This window comes from Nicotiana attenuata, chromosome 12 (assembly GCF_001879085.1).
Source record: "Nicotiana attenuata strain UT chromosome 12, NIATTr2, whole genome shotgun sequence".
NCBI lineage: Eukaryota > Viridiplantae > Streptophyta > Magnoliopsida > Solanales > Solanaceae > Nicotiana > Nicotiana attenuata.
Window position 1 is genome coordinate 13,544,321 of NC_032000.1, and position 26,936 is coordinate 13,571,256.

The 26,936-nt window shown below is 39.0% G+C and overlaps 2 long non-coding RNA genes across 3 annotated transcripts; both read left to right on the plus strand.

Annotated features, from left to right (window-relative positions):
• On the plus strand, window positions 17,489–19,752 carry LOC109236166. Of its 2 annotated transcripts, XR_002069461.1 has the most exons (4): window positions 17,489–17,688; window positions 17,766–17,945; window positions 18,514–18,570; window positions 19,711–19,752. It is a non-coding gene; the product is annotated as an uncharacterized LOC109236166 (long non-coding RNA). The 2 variants fall into 2 exon arrangements; XR_002069460.1 differs by lacking the exon at window positions 19,711–19,752 and having other exon boundaries at window positions 18,514–18,607.
• LOC109235320 lies at window positions 20,868–24,092 on the plus strand. Its single transcript, XR_002069366.1, has 3 exons — window positions 20,868–20,913; window positions 21,572–21,661; window positions 23,620–24,092. It is a non-coding gene; the product is annotated as an uncharacterized LOC109235320 (long non-coding RNA).

Genomic DNA, 26,936 nt, shown 5'->3' on the forward strand with positions numbered 1-26,936 from the left:
TAAATTATCCCCTTGGGTCATAAATTTCATGATAGAAATTGCTGATGATCCCACCAGTTTGCCCTATGGTATGGCTATCACTCACATCTTGGAAGCCCACAACATCTCTATCTTGGAATACCCTTTTGTCTCTGTTTCAAAATCCTACAATTCCAGAGCATTTGCTAGTATAGGTTATATATGTGTAAAGGGCTCCTAGGTAAAGAAATAGGATGGTGAAGTCAAGAATGTTCAACCTGATCCCAAGACTATAGCCTCTGTTTCCCATCACAGTGTAAGTGATCCTGATCTTGCTGAGAAACTGACTGCCTTTGACAACAAGCTGACCATCATCAAGGATCTTCTTGCTGCCACTCAGTCCACTGTTGGAGACATCCTTACAATCCCAAGGACACAGGGTATGATGTTTCAAAGATGAGGGTTAAAATTCTCAAACTTGGACAAAACACAGTCAAAGCATTCAAGGAAGTACATGACAGGATTGATGGGGTCACCGTTTCAGCCAATGCTAGCTCTGAACGACTGAAGGAGGCGACTTGCGACACTCTTACTTATTTCTTGTGTCGCTAGCTGTGAAAAGTTCAAACACTTTTTTTTTGTGTTTTGCTGTTTTGGACTAGATAACCAGTCATTGAATACTTTTTCTTTTTTGCTATAATCTGCATGCCTATAGTGCCTGCTTTAGCATCCATAATACTTGCCTAGCATGTAGTTATCTTTACACTGCTTGTTTTAGTATCCGTTAATCCCCTCTTTGCTAATGTCAAAAAGGAGGAGAAAGAATTTTACATTGCAGGTAGTACATTGCAGGAGTCGACTGAAGAAAGAAAGAACCTAACAGTTCGCATAATCAACTAAAGTATGCATCACTTGTTTAGGGGGAATCGACTGAATAATGCCGCACTCATTGAGGGGAAGTCGACTGAATAATGCCGCATTCATTGAGGGGGAGTCGACTACAAGAACTACAGGGAAGTCAACTGTTGTTTATATATTATTTTTGTCATCATCAAAAAGGGGAAGATTGTTAATTATAAGATTCAATGATGAAAAATAATATATTACATTTGATGTAGGGTCTCAAGGAATATATTAAAGGAACTCAAGAAGAAATATCAGTCAGGAATAGATCAAGGAAAAGAATCAATGATCAGCAACACAAAAGGAAGAAGAAGCGGAGATCCGGCAAGAATAGTCAATCGGAGATTCACGGAAGCTAACAAGGAAAAGAATCAGCGATGAAAGAGGAAGAAATAGCAGAGATCCAGCAAGAATAATCTATCAGAGATTGACTGAAGCAATTACTAGAAGGCCCCAAAATCAAAGGGAAACGCGATCACTGAAGCCCAAAAATCAAGGGATCCACCGAAAATGACTCAAGTAACACAGAGATGCCCGGTCGATGGAAAGCTCATCAAGACTATAAATCAAGGAAGATCAACGGGAACTTTACTTTATTCTTGGAAAGAATCAATTTATGATTCTTTTCAACAATTAACTCCCTTGGGTGTGCAATTTCTCAAAATGCTTGAAGTTCTCATGGAAAGTATATATACAGATGTTCTGGACGTGAAAAGGATGTACTTTGAACGAACCATCTTTCCTCTTTTTATTCTACTCCAAACAAGCATTGTAGTTCCTTCAGATATGTTGTGTAATTAGTGAGAGAAGGAAAAGAGATAAACACTGGTAAGGCATTGTATCAAGAAAACAAAAGAGACATAGAGACTAAGATGTTGGTGTAAAGCTATACCATTCATTCTGTACTCAAGAAATATCGATCACTGAAAGAGAACACCCTTGCAACCCAAGGGGACTGGACTAGGATTCACATTGAATCGGAACTAGTATAAAAATTTTGTTGTCCTTATTTCCTGCATTTTATTTCTACATTTACTATTATCCCGTTCTTATTTCTAGTCGACTAATTGGTAAACTAGTCAACTACTTACAAAAGTTCTTAAAATAAGCAATTCACCCCTCTCCCTCCCCCCACCCCGTACTTTCACACTGTACCTGCAAAAGTTTAGCAGCTTTAGTGGATTTCTTACCTTGCATTTCTGTGAGAGGTTGTTGCCATGGCTCGAACCCGTGACCTCCTGGTCACATGACAGCAGCTTTACCAAGTTACGCCAAGACTTCCCATATATATATATATATATATATATATCTATATATATATATATATATATATATATATATATATCCTGATGAGTAAAGCTTTTTGGATATCTATAACTACCAAGGTTTTTGGATAGGACGAGCAACGACACTCCAAGGTGTGCTTGCATTTCACCAACATTTTCAAGCTCAAGATAGTGATATCATCCTTGCTACCACTCCTAAATCAGGAACCACCTAGTTAAAAGCACTCGTGTTTGCTCTAGTGAGCCGAATGGACTATCCTTTTTCAGGACAAGATCATCCTTTACTTGTCAAGAACCCTTATGATCTTGTTCCATTCTGGGAACTTAAACTCTATGTTGATGGAAAAGTCCCTGATTTCTCATCCTTCACCTCACCTAGGTTGTTATCGACTCATTTGTCGTATGCGTCAAGATTCAGAAAGCAAGCTTATTTACTTGTGTAGGAATCCAAGGGATACTTTTATTTCTTTTTGGCATTTCACAAACACTTTAAGACTTCATTACATCGATACTAGTTCGATTGAAGAAATGTTTGATCTTTTCTGTAAAGGAGTGAGCCTTTTTGGTCTGTTCTGGGATCACGGGTTAGATTACTGGAATAAAAAAGTTTAGAAAATCCTAAAAGAGTACTTTTCTTGATGTATGAAGAAATTAAAGAGAAACCCGAGATTCAGCTGAAACGATTAGCTGAATTCTTGGAATGTCTGTTCCCTATAGAGGAAGAAAAATGTGGAGTTGTGGATGAAATCTTAAAATTGTGTACCTTTGAGAATTTGAGCAATTTGGAGGTGAACAAGAATGAGAAATTTTCAACTGGAGAGGAAAATAAAGTATTTTTTTGTCGAGGGGAAGTTGGAGACTGGAAGAATTATTTCACGACTGAGATGACAGAGAAACTAGGTCATATTATTGAACAAAAGTTCCAAGGATCTGGATTAAGGTTTCGCTACATTTAATTTAGCGTTATGTTTTGCCAATAATAATAACTTCTAGTCGCTTTACGGTTGAAGGTCAGAAGTTTGTTACATTACTGTAACAGTGTGTTAGTTGTTTGAGAAAAGAAAAGAATGCAAGTGTTGTACTATTACTTTGGTGTTTATGTACCAGTGCATTATTAGAGTTAATTTTATCCATGGTCATTGAACTTTTGTGTTTGTTACACAAAAGTCACTTTTCCTTTTTTTTTGTTACGTAGAAATCATTCAACTTTGTGTTCATTACACAAAAGTCACTTTTTGTCACGACCCGGATTTCTCACCCTCGGGAGTCGTGATGGCGCCTACTAATAGGAGCTAGGCAAGCCAACTCAATTTAGTTCTTTTAGCAATTATCGTCCATTTAATGAAAACAAAACATAATATGATAAAGCGGAAGTCTCAAATATAATTAACCGAAAGAAATGCGGAAGTTTAACAAAATCCTCTACCCAAGACTGGTGTCACAATACTCACGAACGACTAGAGAATACTAAATACAAGGTTTGAATGAAACATAGAACTGTCTGTTTCGGTACGAATGATAACAAACTGAATAAAATAGAAAGGGACTCCGGGTCCCTGGACTGAAAGCTCGCTCCCAGAATGCTACTGCTACTCAAATGCTACTCCAACACCTGGATCTGTGCAAAAAGATGCACAGAGTGTAGCATCAGCACAACCGACCCCATGTGCTGGTAAGTGCCTGGCCTTACCCCGGCGTAGTAGTGACGAGGCTAGACCAGACTACCAGATAAACCTGTGCAGATATATATACAAGTACAACAAAATAATAGCGGAAAGTAAACAATTAAAACTGGGAGGGGAACATGCTTATGGGGTAGCAGATAAAACGGAATATCAGGAATAACAAAAGAAACTACATCTGATTTCTTCTAACACGGAATAAGGGAAAACAAACCACTTTCACTTGTTTCAATTTCCTCTCGTTGCAGGCGTGCAACTCGATCCCATTTCTCATAATATCACGTGGTAGGCGTACCACTCGATCCCATTTCACAATATCACGTGGTAGGCGTACCACTCGCTCCCATTTAATAATATCACGTGGTAGGCGTACCACTCGCTCCCATTTCATAGTATCACGTGGTAGGCGTACCACTCGCTCCCATTTCATAGTATCACGTGGTAGGCGTACCACTCGCTCCCATTTTATAGTATCACGTGGTAGGCGTACCACTCGCTCCCATTTCATAGTATCGCGTGGTAGGCGTACCACTCGCTCCCATTTCATAGTATCTCGTGGTCGGCGTGCCACACGATCCCATTTCATAATATCTCGTGGTCGGCGTGCCACACGATCCCATTTCTTTCAACACAATACACAAAATAATCCCAGCAAGGGAGAAAGATGTTATAATAAACTATCCCGGCAAGGGAACAAGATAAATAATAAACAATCCAGGCAAGGGAACAAGATAATATAATAAACTATTCCGGCAAGGGAACAAGATAATATAATAAACTATACCGGCAAGGGAGAATCCAGCTATAACCAAACTTACTCAACTTCTACTTAACACAATTAAATCAATACTCAGTCTCATCAATTACTGGCTCAGTGTTAAAGATTTCGAACCAAGTCCTCATAAACAACAATTAAGAATTCAATAATATAGCAATTCAGGACTCACGGTCATGCTCGACACCAGTGTATAGATACTCGTCACCATGCCTATACACCGTACTCGACAAATAGCAATTAACAAATAAGACTCTACTCTTATTCCCTCAAGCCAAAGTTAGACCAAACACTTACCTCAACTCCACGGCTAAATCAATCCACAACGACCGCTTTCCTTCTCGAATTCGGCTCCAACTCAATCAAATCTATGAAATAACGACTTTACAACATTAATATAAGCTAAACAAATCAATCCCAATTTATAGTTTTCTAAGCCTTCTTCCCAAATTTCCAAAAATCGACCCCGGGCCCGCACGGTCAAAACACGAGGTTCGGACCAAATTCATATCACCCATTCCCCCACGAGCTCGGATATACAATTTGTTTTCAAATTCGACCCCAAAACGAGGTCTAAATCAAAGAAAATTGAAAAGCCCTAACTCTACCCATTTTCCCCAATTTCAACCCTAGATTACATGATTTGAGCTTAGGAATTTGATAAATGATGATGGAAAATGAAGGAGACAAGTTAAACAATACTTACCCAAGAAGCTTTGATGAAGAAATGCCCTAACAATCTCCTAGAAGCTTATGAGAAGAAAGGGTTCGTGTATTTTTTGAATAAAACCCGACACTGTTCTGCTTTTATCACTTAAAAATTGCTGGGTGAAATTACCCTTCGCGTTCGCGAGTGGAGAAGTGCGAACGCGAAGAGGAAAAATTCTGGGGTCCAAAGTTTGGCCTACGCGAACGCGCTGAAGGGGGACCGTAGACTTACTCGAACGCGAGTACAGTTACGCGAACGCGAAGGAGGAGAATCTAAGGCATCGCGAACGCGGGAGAGAGGGCGCAAACGCGAAGAAGGAAATGCCTGGGCACCTATTGCAGAATTTCTGCAACTTTTTCTAAGTTCTAAAACTTCCCGAAACACCTCCGAAACACTCCCGAGCCCTCGGGGCTCCTAACCAAACACACACACTAACTCGACAACATCCTACGAACTTCAGCGTGCGATCAAATCGCCAAAATAACATCAAAAACGAGGAATCAAACCTCAAAATCATCACTTTTTCATCAAACTTCATAAACTTTCATTTTTAGATATTTAGGTCCGAAACACGTCAAATGACGTCCGATTTCAACCAAATTTCACATAAAGCGCTTAAACCACATATAAGACCTGTACCGGGCGCCGGAACCAAAATACGGCCCGATACCAACACGTTCTAATCAATTTCCTTTTCAAATTTCCATATTAATTTCTGAAAAACAATTTCACAGCAAAAATTCTTTTCTCGGGCTCTCGACCTTGGAATTCGACTCCGGACATATGCCCGAGTCTCATATTTTTCTACGGATCCTCCGGGACCATCCAAGATCGGAAGNNNCGGGTCCGTTTACCCAAAATGTTGACCAAAGTCAACTTTATTCATATTAATATCAAAATTCATCAAGTTTTACACAGAATTTATATTTAAGCTTTCCGGCTATGCACCCGGACTGCGCACGCAAATCGAGGCAAGCCTAAATGAGGTTTTCAAGGCCTTGGAGACACAGAATGAGTGAGAAAACAGGTGATAACCCTTTGGTTCGTCACATTCTCCACCTCTAAAACAACAGTTCTTCCTCAAACGAACGAAAGAAAGAAGTACCTGAGTCGGGAAATAGAGGAGGATAACGGCTCCGCATATTAGACTCGGACTCCCAGGTTGATGCCTCAGGAGGCTGACCTCTCCACTGAACTCATACTGAAGGAAAACTCTTCGATCTTAACTATCGAACCTGCCGGTCTAGAATAGCCACCGGCTCCTCCTCATAAGACAGATCATTGTCTAACTGGACAGTGCTGAAATCTAACACGTGGGCTGGATCGCCATGATACCTCCGAAGCATGGACATGTGAAAAACTGGATGCACGGCTGACAAGCTAGGAGGCAAGGCAAGCCTATAAGCCACCTCTCCCACACGGTCGAGAATCTCAAATGGACCAATAAACCTAGGGCTTAGCTTGCCCTTCTTCCCAAATCTCATCACGCCCTTCATAGGCGACACTCGGAGCAATACCCGCTCACCAACCATGAAAGCTACATCCCGAACCTTACGATCCGCATAACTCTTTTGCCGCGACTAAGCCGAACGAAGCCTGCCCTGAATGGTCTTGACCTTGTCCAAGGCCTCCTGAACTAAATCTATACCCAATAACCGAGCCTCTCCCGGCTCGAACCATCCAACTGTAGACCGACATCGCCTACCATACAACGCCTCATACGGAGCCATCTGAATGCTGGACTGGTAGCTGTTGTTGTAGGCGAACTCTGCTAAAGGCAAAAACTGATCCCACGAACCTCCAAAGTCGATAACACAAGCTCGGAGCATATCCTCCAAAATCTGAATAGTCCGCTCGGACTGACCGTCCGTCTGAGGATGAAACGCTATGCTCAACTCACCCCGTGTGCCCAACTCTCACGGAACTGCACCCCAGAAACGCGAGGTAAACTGTGTACCCCGGTCCGAAATGATAGATACCGGCACACTATGAAGGAGAACAATCTCCCAGATATAAATCTCAGCTAACCTCTCGTATGAATAGGAGACTGCCACAAGAATGAAATGTGCTGACTTGGTCAGCCTATCAACAATAACCCATATCGCATCGAACTTCTTCCGAGTCAACGGAAGTCCGGCAACGAAATCCATGGTAATCCTCTCCCACTTCCACTCGGGAAGCTCAATCCTCTGAAACAAACCACCAGGCCTCTGATGCTCATACTTAACCTGCTGACAGTTCAAACATCGAGCTACATATGGAACAATATCCCTCTTCATCCTACGCCACCAATAATGCTGCCTCAGATCCTGATACATCTTCGCGGCGCCCGGGTGAATAGAATACCGAGAACTATGGGCCTCCGCTAAGATCAACTCTCGAATCCCATAGACATTGGGCACAAAAACTCGCCCCTGCAATCTCAAAACACCATCATCATCTAAGGTCACCTTCGTGGCACCTCCACGCTGCACCGTGTCTCTCAGGACACACAAATGGGGATCATCAAACTGCCGATCACGGATACGCTCCAATAATGAAGAACGAGCAACCATGCAAGCTAACACTCTGCTGGGCTCAGAAATATCCAACCTCAAAAATCGATTGGCCAAGGCCTGAATATCCAAAGCAAGTGGTCTCTGGCTGACCGGAATATAAGCAAGACTACCCATGCTGGCGGACTTCCTACTCAATGCATCGGCCACCACATTGGCTCTCCCCGGGTGGTACAAGATAGTAACATCATAATCTTTCAATAACTCCAACCACCTCCTCTGCCTCAAATTCAACTCCTTTTGCTTGAACAAGTATTGAAGACTCTTGTGATCAGTGTACACCTCACACGTCACACCATATAGATAATGCCTCCAAATCTTCAAAGCATGAACGATGGCTGCCAACACTAGATCATGAACCGGATAATTCTTCTCGTGGATCTTCAACTGCCTCGAAGCATAGGCTATGACTCTCCCATCCTGCATCAATACTGCACCAAGCCCAATACGGAAAGCATCACAATATACTGTATAAAGCCCTGAACCTATGGGCAAAACCAATACCGGTGCCGTAGTCAGATCTGCCTTGAGCTTCTGAAAGCTCGCCTCACACTCATCTGACCATCTAAACTGGGCACCCTTCTGGGTCAATCTGGTCATCGGGGCTGCGATAGATGAAAACCCCTCCACGAACCGACGATAGTAGCCTGCTAACCCCAAGAAACTCCGAATCTCTGTAGCCGATGCTGGTCGAGGCCAGTTCTTGACCGCTTCTATCTTCTTCGGGTCCACCTGAATACCCTCTGCTGATACAACGTGACCCAAAAATGCAACCGAACTCAACCAGAACTCACACTTGGAGAACTTGGCATATAACTGACTATCCCTTAGAGTCTGAAGAACCACCCTAAGGTGCTGCTCGTGCTCCTCCTGGCTGCGGGAGTACACCAGAATATCATCAATAAAGACTATCACGAACAAGTCCAAATATGGCCTGAACACTCGGTTCATTAACTCCATAAATGCTGCTGGGGCATTGGTCAACCCAAATGACATGACCAAAAACTCATAATGCCCATAACGAGTGCGGAATGCTGTCTTAGGGACATCGGATGCCCTAATCCTTAGCTAGTGGTAGCCAGATCTCAAGTCTATCTTTGAAAATACCCTTGCACCCTGAAACTGGTCGAACAAATCGTCAATCCTCGGCAATGGATACTTGTTCTTAATCGTTACCTTGTTCAACTGCCGGTAATCTATGCACGTCTTCATCGATCCGTCCTTCTCTTTGACAAATAACACTGGCGCGCCCCGAGGCGAAACGCTGGGTCTAATGAAACCCTTCTCAAGCAAATCCTGCAACTGATCCTTTAGCTCTTTCAACTCTGGCGGGGCCATGCGATATGGCGGAATGGAAATGGGCTGAGTGCCCGGAGCCAGATCAATACAAAAATCAACATCCCTGTCGGGCGGCATACCCGGCAGGTCTGAAGGGAAAACCTCGGGGAACTCCCGAACAATAGGAACAGAATCAATAGAAGGGACCTCTGCGCTGGAATCGCAAACATATGCCAGATAAGCTAGACACCCCTTCTCGACCATACGTCGAGCTTTCACATATGAAATAACACTGCGGGTGGCATGACCTGGGGTCCTTCGCCACTCCAAACGGGGCAAATCTGGTAAAGCCAAGGTCACGGTCTTGGCGTGACAATCCAAGATAGCATGATACGGGGACAACCAATCCATCCCCAATATAACATCGAAATCCACCATGTCTAAGAGCAATAAATCAACACGGGTCTCAAGACCCTCAAATACTACCACACAGGAATGATGAACTCGGTCGACCACTATAGAGTCCCCCACCGGTGTAGATACATAAACAGGAATACCCAAAGCATCACTAGGCATAACCAGGTAGGGTGCAAAATAGGACGACACATATGAATACGTAGACCCACGGTCAAATAGCACTGAAACATCCCTATCACAGACCAGAATAGTACCTGTAATGACTGCATCTGAAGACTCAGCCTCTGGCCTGGCTGGAAGAGCATAACACCGGGGCTGGGCCCCACCTACCTGAACCATATCTCTAGGACGATCGGATGCTGGCTGGCCTCTATCTCTGGCGGTCCGAGCTCCACCTCTATGGTCCCTACCTCCACCTCTATGGCCTCTACCCCCGCCTCTAGCTGGCTGGGCGGCCTGCGGATCACCTGATGCCTGAATCATAAGGCGAGGACCCTGCTGCTGAGAGCTTTCCGAAGCTCGAGGGCTAAACCTAGCAATGTGCCTCGTGTCGCCACACGTGTAACAAGCCCTCGGCTGCTGAGAGTAGCGGAGTGGTGGTGCGCTGATGGGTGCTGATGGCGAACTGAAAAGCTGCTGATCAGAAGACTGCGGCTGAGAGCCACGACCACCTGAAGTACCATGTGAGACCTGTAGGGCTGACTGAAAGGGCCTCGGAGGACACAGAATGAGTGAGAAAACAGGTGATGACCCTTTGGGTCGTCACATTGCCACACGATCCCATTTCATAATATATATATAAGTGGTCGGCGTGCCACACGATCCCATTTCATAATATATAAGTGGTTTCCCGGCAAGGGAGAATACGACTAAGCAGTTGACCCGGCAAGGGAGCAACAACAATAACTTACACGTCCCGGCAAGGGAATAATCACATTTCTTTCTCTTACGTTCATTTCTTACTTTTTAATCAAGTCAAAAATCGAGACAACGCTCCAAAGAGTTTACACATCATATTTCCTTCTCATTCTCTTCATATCATATAGAAACCATCAATTAACAAGGAAGAGTCACTACAGAATCCCAATTAAGCACAAATAAAGACCCAATACCTAAATATAGTTTTCTAAGCCTTCTTCCCAAAATTCCAAAAATCGACCCCGGGCCCACTCGGTCAAAACTTGAGGTTCGAACCAAATTCATATCACCCATTCCCCCACGAGCCCGGATATACAATTTATTTTCAAATTCGACCCCAAAACGAGGTCTAAATCAAAGGAAATTGAAAAGCCCTAACTCTACCCATTTTCCCCAATTTCAACCCTAGATTACATGATTTGAGCTTAGGAATTTGATAAATGATGATGGAAAATGAAGGAGACAAGTTAAACAATACTTACCCAAGAAGCTTTGATGAAGAAATGCCCTAACAATCGCCTAGAAGCTTTGGAGAAGAAAGGGTTCGTGTATTTTTTGAATAAAACCCGACACTGTTATGTTTTTATGACTTAAAAACGCTGGGTGAAATTACCCTACGCGTTCGCGACAGTAGGGTCGCGTTCGCGAAGGACAGAAATTGACAACCATCGCGTTCGCGAGTGGAGAAGTGCGAACGCGAAGAGGAAAAATTCTGGGGTCCAAAGTTTGGCCTACGCGAACGCGCTGAAGGGGGACCGTAGACTTACGCGAATGCGAGTACAATTACGCAAACGCGAAGGAGGAGAATCTAAGGCATCGCGAACGCGAGAGAGAGGGCGCGAACGCGAAGAAGGAAATGCCTGGGCACTTATTGCAGAATTTCTGCAACTTTTTCTAAGTTCTAAAACTTCCCGAAACACCTCCGAAACACTCCCGAGCCCTCGGGGCTCCTAACCAAACACACACACTAACTCGACAACATCCTACGAACTTCAGCGTGCGATCAAATCGCCAAAATAACATCAAAAACGAGGAATCAAACCTCAAAATCATCACTTTTTCATCAAACTTCATAAACTTTCATTTTTAGATATTTAGGTCCGAAACACGTCAAATGACGTCCGATTTCAACCAAATTTCACAGAAAGCGCTTAAACCACATATAAGACCTGTACCGGGCGCCGGAACCAAAATACGGGCCCGATACCAACACGTTCTAATCAATTTCCTTTTCAAATTTCCATATTAATTTCTGAAAAACAATTTCACAGAAAAATTCATTTCTCGGGCTCTCGACCTCGGAATTCGACTCCGGGCATATGCCCGAGTCTCATATTTTTCTACGGACCCTCCGGGACCGTCCAATCACGGGTCCGGGTCCGTTTACCCAAAATGTTGACCAAAGTCAACTTTATTCATATTAATATCAAAATTCATCAAGTTTTACACATAATTTATATTTAAGCTTTCCGGCTACGCACCCGGACTGCGCACGCAAATCGAGGCAAGCGTAAATGAGGTTTTCAAGGCCTCGGAGACACAGAATGAGTGAGAAAACAGGTGATGACCCTTTGGGTCGTCACACTTTTCTTTCTTTTGTTACACAAAAATCATTTTACTTTGCTCAAGTTATCACAAAAGTTACATTTTTACTTGAAAAGACTATTATGCCCTTGATATTATATAAACCTTCATATTTATGTAATACCTTCTATATTATATACTATATAATATATTTTTACCTATGTATTTTATTTATAAATAAAATAACTTAATATTATTTTATTTATTATATTTATAATATATTCATATATTTAATTTTTTCTTAACGTTAATTTTCAAAATATATCAATAGCGTTATTAAATTTGTCCGTAAATTTAATATATATTAGTAGAGAAATAAATCGGCAAGTACATTTCCATGAGAAAATTCGCAGGTAAGCAAACAAAGAAAAAGAGGAAAAAATCATATGTTAATCTGAAGGAAAATCCCTAGGTAACTCTACATGCGAATTTAGCTGGGGATATTTTCTTGGGGATTTACCTGGGCAATTGGTTATTGGGAACTTATACTACTAGAAATTCGGGAAAAATCGTCCAAAAAAATCGACCAAAGTTGGTCGGTAATGGCCAATAACCGTCCAAAACGCGACCATTAACGTGTGGTTGGTATTTTGAAGGTTGAAAGGGCACCGACGAAAGTTGGTTGGAAATTACCGACCAACTTTGGTCGGTCAACTAAATTTAAAAAAAAAAGAATTGCTGAAAAAAAGTTATTTTATTACGCTACTAATATATCGTGAAAATTAAAGTTAGAAGAAATTAAGTCTACAAATATATTATAAAAATAATAAATAAAATAATATTAAGTTATTTTATTTATAAATAAAATACATAGGTAAAATATATTATATATTATATAATATAGAAGGTATTACATAAATATGAAAGTTAATATAATATCAAGGGCACAATAAACTTTTCAAGTAAAAATGTGACTTTTGTGATAACTAGAGCAAAGTAAAATGATTTTTGTGTAACAAAAGAAAGAAAAGTGACTTTTGTGTAATGAACACAAAGTTGAATGATTTTTACGTAACAAAAAAAAAAGTGACTTTTGGGTAACAAACACAAAAGTTCAATGACCATGGATAAAATTATCTCTGCATTATTATATTATTTTATTTATATATATGGGGCAGTTGTTTATAGAACTACACTACAGTATGTTCATAAAAGATATTTTCTCGATAAATGAGTTTGATCAGAGGCGGATTCAAGATTTAAATTTAAAGGGTTTAGTTTTTAGTATGTACTGTCAAAATTATGGATTCAAATCTATTAATTATAGAGATTTTAGTAGGTTTTCAAAAATAGCCAGATTTACAAGTGGTAATTGAAAAATAGCCACAGTTTTAAAAGTAATCGAAATTTAGCCACTTTACATGTAAAGATAAATCTGAACAAAAACACTGTTCAAAATCCGAAATATATTCCAGCATAATATACTAGAGTTCCAGTATAATATAATGGTTCAGCATAATATGCTGGAAGTTCATACACAGGTGCTCCAATCTCCAATATATTATGTTGGAACTTTTCGTGTGTTGGAGTTCCAGCATAATATGCTAGAAGTTCATACACAAGTGCATCATTCTCCAGTATATTATGCTGGAACTTTTCGTGTTGCAGCAAAATAGTGGCTATTTATCAATGACTTTGCAAACACTAACTATTTTTCAATTACTAGTCCGAAAACTCTCTAGCCCATGCTATTTTCACTAAATCCATACTCTGTATCAAAATTAGTTAGGGGTTCAATTAAAACTGCTACATCCGACCCAGAGTATGATACAATTAATTGAAACTTTTCATTAGAAGAATTTTGGAAAAGATTTCATGAACCAACTTTGACCATTTCAAAGACTAAAATCTGTCAAAATAAAGCAACGTTTCTTGAACTTGAGACAATAATACAAATCAGAAAATGTCCGTAAGATTCTGATATATCATTACAGTGTTCTGAATGGTCATATATAAAGGCACTAAACACAAGCATGCAAATGCAATATGCACTAGGAAATAGGTGTTGAAACTGTTAAACGCACCTAACATTTGAGTTTTAAAAGATAGTTTTTTTCTCTTTTTTAAAATGGTATTTAAACTCACCTATCATAACAGGTCTGCCTTTTGTTGATTTTAAAATGTAGTTTTTTGAGTTTTTACTCAAAATAGCCCCTTATCTATAGGATATATCTATTTTTGTCCTTTGAATATACTCTTGAACATTTTTAATTCTGTAAGTTTACACAGTGGAGCACCTTTGGTCCAACTAATAGAATCTAATTAATAACTAAGGATGACTACCACATGCCCCTCACACGCATGTCACTCTTAAAAAAATCAAAACCCAGCAATATAAAGCTAAACCGATTTCCAATTCCTCAATTACCATTTATGAATCCTAGCTCTCTGAAGAAAAGCTTAGATTAAGGGAAAAGGCAAAAAAAAAAAAAAAAAAAAAAAAAAAAAAAACCTTAGGTAAAACATCTATTTCTTCTTCTCCAGCAATGATCAGATGCAATGGTGGTGAAATTCCTAATTATATATAATCCATTTAATATAGGAACAGTCCGTGATACACTCTGTCAGCATGCTTTAAAATTCTTGCACTAGATTCAATTTGAGCACTATGGAAAACTTTTAGTCTCAATTAGGGGCGTTAATTTGACCCATTTAACCCACTCACGGTCGGGCCGGTTATTGACCTGCCCATTTATTAATCAAATTTAATCCATCTTGACCAAGTTCATCTCAACCCATGTAAAGTCAGGCTAATTTTTAACTAAAATTGATCCATGAATAACTTTGCTAAAGTATTTTTAAAATTATTATTTTTGTATATATATATATATATATATATATATATATATATATATATATGATCATAAAAAAAAAAGTCTTATTTGATAACTAAACAATCATAAGAAAACAGCATACATTAATTATAGCTTAATAAGAGTTGGCAGGTCGGGCTATGACCCAAATTTAACCCCATCTTGTTCTAGCTCATCTCAAGTAACTTTTGGGCGGGTTAATCTGATAATTAAACAATTCATAAAAAACAACACACATCATTTATAGCTTGATAAGAATTGGACGAGTTGGGCTATGACCAAATTTTAGTCCATCATTGACATACCTATTTATTAATTCAGTCCATTATGACCGGTCCAAAATCATCTCAACCCTCCCATTTGACATCCTTAGTCTCAATAACACTTTGTAAATAAATTAGAATCCACTTTGACATGTAAAAAAAGGTTAATCGCAATTAGGAATACACATTGTCGGATTGGTTCGATTTTTATTTACTAAATCGAACTAACTATATTGTATTTTTAAATCTATAAACCAAATCAAACCAGCAAAAATCAGTTTTTTTTTGTCTTGGTTTTTCGGTTTACTTTTGTTTGGTTCGCTTTTTCGAGTTTTGTATATGTAAGATCTTCAGAGCATAAAATATATTACTAGTATTCCAAATATTTCTTTTGTCCTTTTAAGGTATAATAATTATAGCTCAGTAATTATTCATTTTCATTGTCACTAAAGAAAAGTTTTCAAATTTCTATAATGAGTGAGGTAAAAGAATGGAATGAGTCATATAGGGAAGGAGGATCAAGGAAAGGAGCAGTTATCCAATTGCATTGTTTTGTTAGATTAATTTTGATTTAGTTTTGGATTGGGCTCAACTTAACGCCTATATGGGCCAGAACCCAAACAAATACTTATAGAGATTTTCATAAAGTACTATCTTTTAGTAGTAATTAGCCATTTATAGATACCATTTACTATATTACGGATTATAGATACCTTTTATGTGGTTATAAGATGTATTTGATTGATTTAAGCTATTGTATTCATGAATACAGTAGCAAAAATAGGTGTGAATCAGGGAAGTCTAGCTAATCAGTTGTTGTATTCGACTGTATTCATGGAGTGAAACATGGGATTACAGCTGGACAGATTATTGTATTCGACTGTATTCACGGCGTGAAACATGGGATTACACTATTTTTAAAACGGAAAGTGAATCAATTAACACAATAGACTCCTAATATAACTCAACAAACTCAATTATAGCACACAAATTTTGTATTTTCAGTTATAAAAAAGATTCTCAACCGAAAAAATAACCAAAAACATAGCAATCTTCAGAGAAATTATATAATACATCTTAATACATAAATTATATTAATTAAAAAAAACATATGAATACATTCATGGCATATAGCGAGACAGTGAATACAATGAAATACATAGAATACAGCGGGATACATTAAAATACAATGAAAAAAACCAGTGAATACAGTGAAATACATGGAATACAACGAGATACATTCAATTCAATGAAAAAAAAGACAATGAATACAATGAAATACATGAAAATACATTGTAATATATTAACAGAAAATAAGTTGCTCGGCCCCAAACTCCGACGTCTTTGTTCTAGATAATGTATTATTGTACTGCTTGTTCACAGCTTGATATAGCTCCAAAGCAGGAGGAGTTTCGGATCCAAAGCAAGCACATTACCACCATATTGACAATTATCTCTCGAAATCTATATCAATTGAGACCACCATAGTCCAATGGTATTAGCAGAAATTTTCTGCACAACAAGTGTAAGTTCGACTCCAATTACCACCGAAACATAACAAGTTTCGGTGAGTTTCGGTAAGTCAAAGCAAGCACGAAGCTGTTCTAGGTCGTCGCCGGTGACGCTCTTCGATCGGCGACGGTCGGCGAGCTTCGTGCAGGAGTGATAATGGCGGAGACCTAGCGAATTTGGGTGGTAGAAGAGGTATGAATCGTGGGTTTGTGGGAGAAGAGAGTAAAGTGTATGCAAAAAGAGAGAGAGAACGTGGTTAGTAAGATTTACGGTGATTATGTGAGAGAAAAGACTAAAAAGGAGAGAGAAAAATATTATTTAGCATATATGGTGCCTTAAATGTAGGATGTAACTATAATTAGATATTTTGCTATAAAGGATAAAGGGTATCTATGAGATGTAATATTTTAAAATGGTATTTATTTAAAATAAATAGGGTACTAAGCTTTTCTATAGGGTGTAAAATTTCCATACTTATATGGACTATAAGATGGGCTTTTACATCGTAGAGCACTTTTGTGAGACCTTACTTTTTCTATACTATAGAAGGAAAATTTTTATTTTGTCCTAACGCAACTGACCTAGTTGTGTGAGACCTCTTTTTTGTCTCACAACCTTGTGGTCCCAAAAATTTGTAGACCCAAATGTGTAAGAAATGGGTCCAAAAATCTGTGAGATAAAAAGAGGCCTCACACAACTAATATCAGTTGTGTGAGGCACTCCTATAGAAGAGAAAGAGTATGGACATGTGTGTTTCATGTCATTTTGGAAAAGCTCGAGGGTATATTAGTAATTCTGCATCAATTAGTAATTTCCGCCATTCCCATTGCTGATCTTCTCTTTCTAGAGCCTAAATGCTTCTCTATCTCAGTCCGTAACTCGCGCTGAACTGGTTGATAAGCCTAATTAAGAAGAAGAAACTCTCGCCGTAAATCATTGCTGATTTCCTTCGTCTTTGCCTCAATAATAGTAGCAACGAGATTCGAATCTTCTATCCATCTTCAGAAAAGTTTCAATTATTGGGAATTAGCTCAGGTTATCTTCTTCAGTTTGATTCCCAGTTATTTTTCTCTTATTATCAATTTCTCATTTCTGATCTTTGCTCAGCACAGGATTTTGTTGCTAAAAATCCTTGGTATATTATTAAGATTTTGATTAATTTTTGTGGAAGCCCTAAGAATGGTGATGTTATTTTCGTATCTATTTGCACAAGGCTCCAAAAGAGTAGAATTAGTTGGATGGATTTGTGATACCGTCAGCATTGTTGTCTTTGCTGCTCCTTTAAGCACAAGGTATGCTTGAAACCTTCTGTATATTTTGTAAAAAGTTGGATTGGAAAAAGAGAGAAAAATAAGGGAGCAATTTAATTTCTTTTTAATGATGTTTTTATCCAGAAAATTTTTTAAAAGAAAAAGGAAGAGTTGACTTACATTGGGGCTAAGAACACCATAAATGACTCAATATTACCTGTAAAATAAAAGAAACAATAAGAAGTAAAGGTTAGCTAGAGATTAATAAGTTCAAAATCGTAGTGACTAAGTTAATTAAGGTGCATTTACGTACCAAAGAGGCAAAAAATAAAAGCTATTTTTTGAACACTTAACAGTGATACTATTATTTTGTGAAGCTCTTAAGGTGAATTATACTTAGGTGGAGGATATACTAAAGGGATTTGAAGAAATATTGTGCATATGTGATGCTATTTATAGTGGAAAAATAACAGCACAAAAAAATCAAAGAACAAAAATGTAACGATCCGACCGGTCGTTTTGAGCTTTTTCACTTTGCTTGCCGGTTCTCGGGCATGACTTGCCCCATGTAGTGTATTGTGACTTATGTAATTGTTGCTTTTGGTTTCAGGTCAATCAAAATGAATTTGGAACAACAGTTCTCAGTTTAAAGCTTAAAATTTGAAAGGTTTGACCAAGATTTGACTAGTTTGAATATGATCTCGGATCGGAATTTTTATGATTAGGTTAGCTCCGTTAGGTGATTTGGGACTTAGGAGCGTGATCGGAATGCATTTTTGGGAGTCCGTGGAAGGTTTAGGCTTGAATTGGCGAAATTGAGAATTCGGCGATTTCCGGTTGGTAGGCGAGATTTTGATATAAGGGTCGGAATGGAATTCCGAGAGTGGCAGTAGCTTCGTTGTATCATTTGGGATGTGTGTGCAAAATTTCAGATGATTCGGACGTGGTTTGGTTGGGTTTTTGATCAAAAGCGTTATTCGGAAGATTTTAGAAAGTTTGGCTTGAATCCGATGTGTTTTGGATGATTTGACGTTGTTTGAGGTGTTATGATGATTATAACAAGTTTGAATAAGGTATTAGAATACGTTTGTGCTTTTGGTTGAGGTCCCGGGGGCCTCGAGGTGATTTCGAGTGGTTAACGGAGAAGTTGGAATTTTGTTGCAGCAGCTAAAATTTGCTGCTTCTGGTATTTTCGCACCTGCGGATTGGGGACCGCAGGTGCGGCGCCGCACGTGCAGAAGAGGAGCCGCAGAAGCTGATTGTTGAGAATTTGCCAGGAACCGCAGATGCGGTGTGGGACCGCACCTGCGGAGTCGCAGGTGCGGATGGCTTATCGCAAATGCGTTTTTTGGGAACTTAAGTGATTCCGCAGAAGTGGACGTTGAACCGCAAATGCGGTACCGCTGATGCGGTTGAGGGGCCGCAGATGCGGAAAAGCCTGGGCAGAAAATATAAATTGTGTCCTTCGCGAATTTTGAGCTATTTCACAATTTTTATCTCGGCTTTGGAACTTTTTTGGACGATTTGAAAGAGGGATTTCAAGGGAACTTCATTGAGGTACAGATTTTGGACCTAAAACTCATTCCTATGCTATTATTTCATGGATTAGAGCTAGAATTTATGGAAATTAAGGGTGAAATTTGGGGAAAGCTAGGGTTTAGGATTGGTGTAAGAATTTTTGAATTTCGAGGCGTGGGCCCAGGGGTCGGGTGTTGGTAATTTCGGGATTTGTGCTAATTGTCGATTAATTTTGCTTGGGCTTCGTTCCCTTAGCATATTTTGACGTCCTCGTTCTGATTTTGGATAGATTCGACGCGCGTGGAGGCCGATTCGAGGGGCAAAGGTGTCGCGAGCTAGAGAATTAGCTGGTTCGAGGTGAGTAATGATTGTAAATGATGTTCTGAGGGTTTGAAACCCCAGATTGCACATCGTAGTGCTATATTGAGGTGAGGCACACGCTTGTTAACGAGCATGGGGTTGTACACTATTGGGGATTGTGACTTGGTCCGTCCCGGTTGATGATTTTACTGCGTATTTGACTGAAACTTATTTGCTATCATTATGATTTGGGCTGAATGCCATATTTGGGCTTCGTGCCAACTATTTGAACCCCTCAGGGCTTTTTATTGATATTTCCTCACTGTTTTGACTTACTACTTGAACTCAGTCATATTAATTTCCACTATTTTACTACTCAGCCATTTTTACTCAGTTTTGAGACTTAAATGATATTTTAAATGATGTTTGGGCTGAGAAACCCTGTTTTACTATTGCCCGAGGGGCTTGTGAGGATTTTTGACTGAGTAAGGCCGAGGGCCTATGTTGTGAGGAGACACTGATACTGATTTGAGGCCGAGGGCCTGAGATATGTACGCCACGAGGCGGCTTGATTGATATGAGGCCGAGGGCCTAGATTTGATGCCACGAGATGGCTTGTTATTGTGCTTGGGCCGTAAGGGGCCCCTCCAGGAGTCTACACACCCCCAGGGGCTGGTATTGTTCTATGTGATTGCCCGAGGGGCTGATATTGTTCCATGCGATTGCCCGAGGGGCTGGTACTGTTCGGAGATATTTCCCGAGGGGCGGATCTGTTGACATTGTGCCCGAGGGGCGAACCTTATATGCTTATCTTTCTTATTTGCCTGTCATTTACCTGTTTAATTGTATATTTTTGCCCGAGGGGCGGATTTCTGTGCTTATCGGTACTAGTTGTTCTGCATTCATTTGCGTAGCTGTTGAAAAAGTCATTTTCAAAGAAGTTCAAACTGAGCTAAGATGTTTTAAGAGATTTTACAGCTTCACTGCTTTCTTACTGGTTTTGTACTACTTCTATACAGCATGTTGATGCACTTTTCGTGATTTCTTATCACTCAGTCTTTATTTATGATTATTACTCACTGAGTTTGAAGTACTCACTTTACTCCCTGCACCTTGTGTGCAGATTCAGGTATTCCTGAACATGGTAGCGGGTATTGGTTGATCGGAGGCAGAGTCATCGGAGTTTAGCAAGGTAGCTGCCGGCGTTCGCAACACTGCTTTTCTCCCTCTTTCTTCTACTAGTCTGTACTTAGTATATTTCAGACCTTGTCAGTTGTATTTAGACCTTAGTAGATGCTCATGACTAGTGACACTCCGGTTTGGGCTGTGTTTGGGTTGTACTTCCGCATTTAATTGATATTATCCGTTACTTAATATTATTAAATCACGTTTTAGACTGCTTATGTTGTTTAACTGTTTAAAAAGCTAAATTGGGTTTAGTTGGCTGGCCTTGTCTTCACGAGAGACGCCATCACGACCGGGTTCGGGGAATAGGGTCGTGACAAAAAATTTTGCAAATTAATATCGCAGTAGCCATGACGAGGAAAAAAAAGAATTCGTCAAATTAATAAGATATCATGAATGTTAAAGCATTGCATCTTAAATTTCTTATTGCATTGTAGGAAGTATGGAATTAAAACAAGATAGGCCCAAAGCCTTCTTTTCGACATTAAAAAAATGATTGTTTTCTTAATAATGATATCATTGAACAGAAAGAATAAAAGTATATCAATGCAAAAGCAAAGAATTCTATGCAATTTGTAGTAGTTATAGCTGTAATGCTATTGTTTAACGCCACCTTTAACTTCTTATTTGCAGATGAATTAACTAAAAGTTTCTTCTTTTTGCAGTTAAAAGAGTTCCAGCACAATGTAAATCAAATCTATGGACCCGACAAAATCAAAGATGATGTAGTGCCTCATAGAGCCTTGTGTATCAAGGTATTTCCACAATAAATAAAAATGAAGCATTTTTACACATCTTGTTATCCAACTATTCTGAGTCAAGTTTTCTGACCTTAGCATAAATCTGAATAATATTCAAGTCAACATGGGTACTGGAAGGACACTATAATGCTTAAGAGCCATTATGCCAAATGAAGGAAAAATACTTGCAGAGAAATTATATGAAGTGGGCGTAATTTTTTCAATGATTATATTCTAATACACTTGGTTTATCTTTAATTTTTGCCATTGCTCTCCATTGGACTCGGTAATACATTGAAAGATTAGAAGAGCATGTTTAGAGCTTACTTTTTTGAAGGATCTGAGGAAATGTATTTAAAATCGCTTATCACCTGATCGAAAAGTATACTAAAATTGCTTAGTCCAGCAAGAGGTCTCTAAAAGTCTTGGAAGGGGAAGATTACCTTTTTGTTATTCATGGAAAGGAATTTCAAAACAATTCAAAATTTCTATAGCTTCTTATTCTTTGCAGTAGTTGTTGCTTTGTCTAATTGAGACATTGAAACTTGTGAGGACCATGGGTCTTTGGCTAATTTTAACTTGATAAGTTTTATTTTGTTAAGATGCGTAGTTAGTATGACAATCTGCATTTCTATAATGTACAAGGAAAGAAGCTGGCAACTCTTCTCGACATCTCTCCTTGCTGGCAAAGGATATATATGTTGTTGTGTTTTCAAATATATTACCCATTTGACTATTAACTTATGCTGCCCAGAAAAACATTTCATTGGTCATTTGTACTTGGCAATCTCTACTATAGAGACTTTATCATTTTGCTCTGCTGCTTCCAATTTTCCTCTGCAGCTGCTCATGGGATGCACCGTCACGCATTATCCATTTGGTATAGTTCATTTTCTGTGTTGCATCACTATCAATTCTTCTGTCAAGGAAAGAAGGTGGTCCTGAATTGAGCAGTATATGCAATTCCAACCTACAAGATAACACAACCTAATAATAAACAGTATTGAGAAATAATAGAGTTCAGCGGAAGGCAGCTAACAAGATAGCCTTGCATCAAGTAGCAAGTTGAAAAAGAGCACAAGTAGAGTTGGAAGAACCAAATCATGCTCATGTTGTATAAAAACTCTTTTGGATTATGGTCATTTATTTTTATTTCAATAGGAACTACTGTGTCTACTATCATCATCGCAAGTGAAAAATAAAACTAAATTCATGTTGGGCTTATGCTGGCACAGGCCATCACCACCTAGTATATATTAGAAGAGCCAGGGTTTCGACCTGACTGCCTCATGTCTTTTATGAGAAGGTTGAGGGTAGTTTAAATTTTTAGGCATCACTTTAAATACCATTTCAGATATGTGGATTGTTTACACAACCCCTACGTGTAAATTGTGTATCTTTACTGGTCTTCTAAGAGATGAGGTGTTAGCTTTTCCCCTTTTCAGCTTTCTCCCGTTCTTGCTCTCAAGGTGTTTTCTACACAAGCTTCAGATATTTCTCTTTCAATTAATTTTACACATATCTTCTTCTCTGTTTCTTGATCTTTTTTGGACTTCTTTTGAGTTTCTCCATCCTTCTTAATTTAGCTATTCAATGGCTGTGGAATCCCTTCATCTTCAACCTCAAATTTTCTATATTGTATCTTTCTCTTACTTTGTCTCTCCTTTTTTCCTCAAAGTACTTAATAAAGTTTGGAGTTGGTCGCTTCATCTTCATTAATTTTCTTCCACTGTTCCTCCCCCTCCCCCCCCCCCCCCCCCGCCCCTACAAAGATTTTGTTCTCTTTTTCTCCTAATGCTTTTTAATCTTTTTCGATTCTTTTGGGTTCCTTTCCTACTATTTTGGTGCCTTTTCGATGTTTCCATACTTTTTAATTTTACAATTTTATGAGTGTTGTGTGCTAAATTGAAAGGTGTGATATGAGTAAATAACTGTAAAGAAACATATCATGACATTAATTTTATTTGTTTTAGGCTTCTTGCTGAAGATTGAAATTTCGAAAAAATAAGGGCTGTCTTCCAAATGCTTGATCTTTCCCAGCATGTTAGAGATAACCATGAGCAAGTCGGTAGCTATTTAGCCGTGCATGACTTCCACGAGCGCTAAAATGGTATAATTTTTCATCTTTCTCCCCTTTTTTGGTTGGAGTTGTCTAATAGGTTGTCGTTTTATTATGTTTTATCTTCATTATTATTGCAGTTTCTTCATTCGATTGTGATAGTTGTCGATCCGTGTATTTGTATAGTATTTCATAGTGTAGTAAGTACTCCTCTTAGCCTCTTCTACTCCTTAACTTTTCCTTCTCCAGGACGATTCGAGATCTCGAAGACGATCCTCAACTTATCGGTCCATTTTATTTATTTCTGAATCTTAAATTTATTAACATGTATGCACATTACTCTTTAAATATGCTTAGTAATGTTAAACATGTAACTCAAACTTCAAGTTCAGGGAATAGAAAAAGGGCTAATGAAACAATGAATAAAAATGACCAATCTATGGAAAAAATACATGCTGACAAAAAGGCTCGGCGACTACAAATTATATAAATTGATTCAAGCTGATTAAAAAGAGGCTCTCTTAGCGGAAGTATGAAAAATCAAAGTTGAATCAAGCATACGACATCTTTCTGTCAGCACAAATTATTTACTAAATCAGCCAATGCATCTTCAAAGTTATAATATTATTCTCATTCTGAGCAACTTAGGTAGATTTGTGTTATCAAACTAACTGTATCTCCAAAGTTGATTTAGGCTTCGATGAGCAAATTGATACTTGATTAAAAGCTTGTAGAATTTGCTCTGCACTAAGTTGTTTGAGAAATATATGCAGTATAAGTATTCTACGACAACCATTACTTTATTTGCCTGACCGTGTGAGAGAATAATGAGAATAGAAGGAATTAGTTATTATCAAATAGATTTAACGTCACCTGAACATTTAGTTTGAATATCCGAACTTGTGCCTCAAAGCTTGGAACAATGCTTGCTGAGAACTTACCAATTTGGGTTCCTCACAATTATTCCAAATATTTAATTTGGTTATGATTATAATTATTGAGGAAGACAGTATTACTTATTTGGTTGGTCAGCCCAACACACGTGGGCGTGTTTCTTTATCTGGCGAGAGCACAAATAGCTTTTTAAAGAGGTATGCGAGTTGCAAGTAAAATCTCCAACATTTTCTTGAGATTTTCCCAAGTAGGGTCCAAAGTATTGGTCTTATTGCTTATCGATGCCTTCCCCTGTGATTACCAACCTATTTGGCAGCTGAAGAGACCGGTTTGAGCCTTGAAAGTTTCTCCGCTAAAATTAAGTTTTACTTTAGTATTAATTTTCTCTCAGATAAGATGTTGCATATGCATTCTTAATAGCTTGCACATTCACTTTGAACCTCGAAGACACCTTAAGGTAAAAAGTATGCAGTTAGGCCACTTCTTGCTGCTGTTTTCTGAATGTGGTTGAATCCATTTCTGTTGCTGCTTTCTGGATGTTGCTACAACCAATTTCACTAATGTGATGTAAAGTTAGTTCAACTGGTTACAAATACTTTTAACTTCTAAGCTCCACCTGTAGGATTGTTGTCTTAGTGTTTGGTTTTTTGGGGTAATACTTTTTCCCCCGATTTGTTTTTGCCTAATGATTTTTAAAAGCAGATATGGCTACTTAATTTTTGTGCTAAAGTACACAAAAACTACCAGGAAAGAGAACAAGGAAGACACAACATCTTAAACTCTCGTGACAATTTTTATTCAAGTATGACAATTACAAAATAAAGTTTTAGGAAACAGTGAGATGCCTTCTTATATGTGAGGATGTTTAGTTCTGAAACTAGCTCTGTTCAGTATCTATCGTTTGAAACAATGAACAAAAGCTACAGCTTTCTTGACAAGAATACACAAGAAACAACTCTAAAATCACATGCTAAGTTGAATAGGACACTAATGTCACGACCCGGATTTTCCACTCTCGGGAGTCGTGATGGCGCCTACTATTAGGATCTAGGCAAGCCAACTATTTATTATCTCTTTTAGCAAAACCTCGACATTAATAAAAATAACGAAGCATTTAACATAAAAGCGGAAGTCTTAAACATAAATAAACGGAGAAACAATGCGGGAGTTCAATACAACTCTACCCAAGAACTGGAGTCACAGACTCACGAATGTCTAGAGAATGCTAAATACAAAGTCTGAATAAAAACATAGTTCTGTTTGTTTCGGTACAAAGGATAACAAACTAAAGTATAGAAGAGACTCCGGGCCATGCGGACGTCAGCAAAGCTACCTCGGGATCTCTGGACTGAAGTCAGCTCCCAAATGCTCCTACTGCTGTCCAAAAGCTGCTGCTCTGGTACTGTGATCTGTGCAAAAAGATGCACAGAGTGTAGCATCAGCACAACCGACCCCATGTGCTGGTAAGTGCCTAGCCTAACCCCGGCGAAGTAGTGACGAGGCTAGACCAGACTACCAGATAAACCTGTGCAGATATATATATATACAAGTACAACAAAATAATAGCGGAAAGTAAGCAATTAAAGCTGGGAGGGGGAAAACATGCTTATGGGGAAGCAGATAAACGGAATATCAGGAATATCAAGAGAAACTACATCTGATTTCTTCTAACACAGAATAAAGGAAAACAAACCACTTTCACTTATTTCAATTTCCTCTCATTGCAGGCGTGCAACACGATCCCATTTCCTTACAACACGTGGTAGGCATACCACACGTTCCCATTACAATAATATCACTTGGTCGGCGTGCCACACGTTCCCATTTCATAATAACTCGTGGTCGGCGTGCCACACGATCCCATTTCATAATATCTCGTGGTCGGCGTGCCACACGATCCCATTTCATAATATCTCGTGGTCGGCGTGCCACACGATCCCATTTCTTTCAACACTATACATAACATAATCCCGACAAGGGAGAAAGATGTAATATAATAAACTATCCCGACAAGGGAGCAATGTAATATAATAAACTATCCCGGCAAGGGAGCTCCAGCTATAACCAAACTCATTCAATCTCTACTTAACACAATTAAATCCACACTAAGTCTCAACAATTACTGGCTCAGTGTTAAAGATTTCGAACCAATTCCTCATAAATAACAATTACAAATTCGATAATTTAGCAAATTAGGACTCACGGTCATGCTCGACACCAGTGTAAGATACTCGTCACCATGACTATACACCGTACTCGACAAATAGCAATTAACAAATAAGACTCTACTCCTATTCCCTCAAGCCAAAGTTAGACCAAACACTTACCTCAACTTCC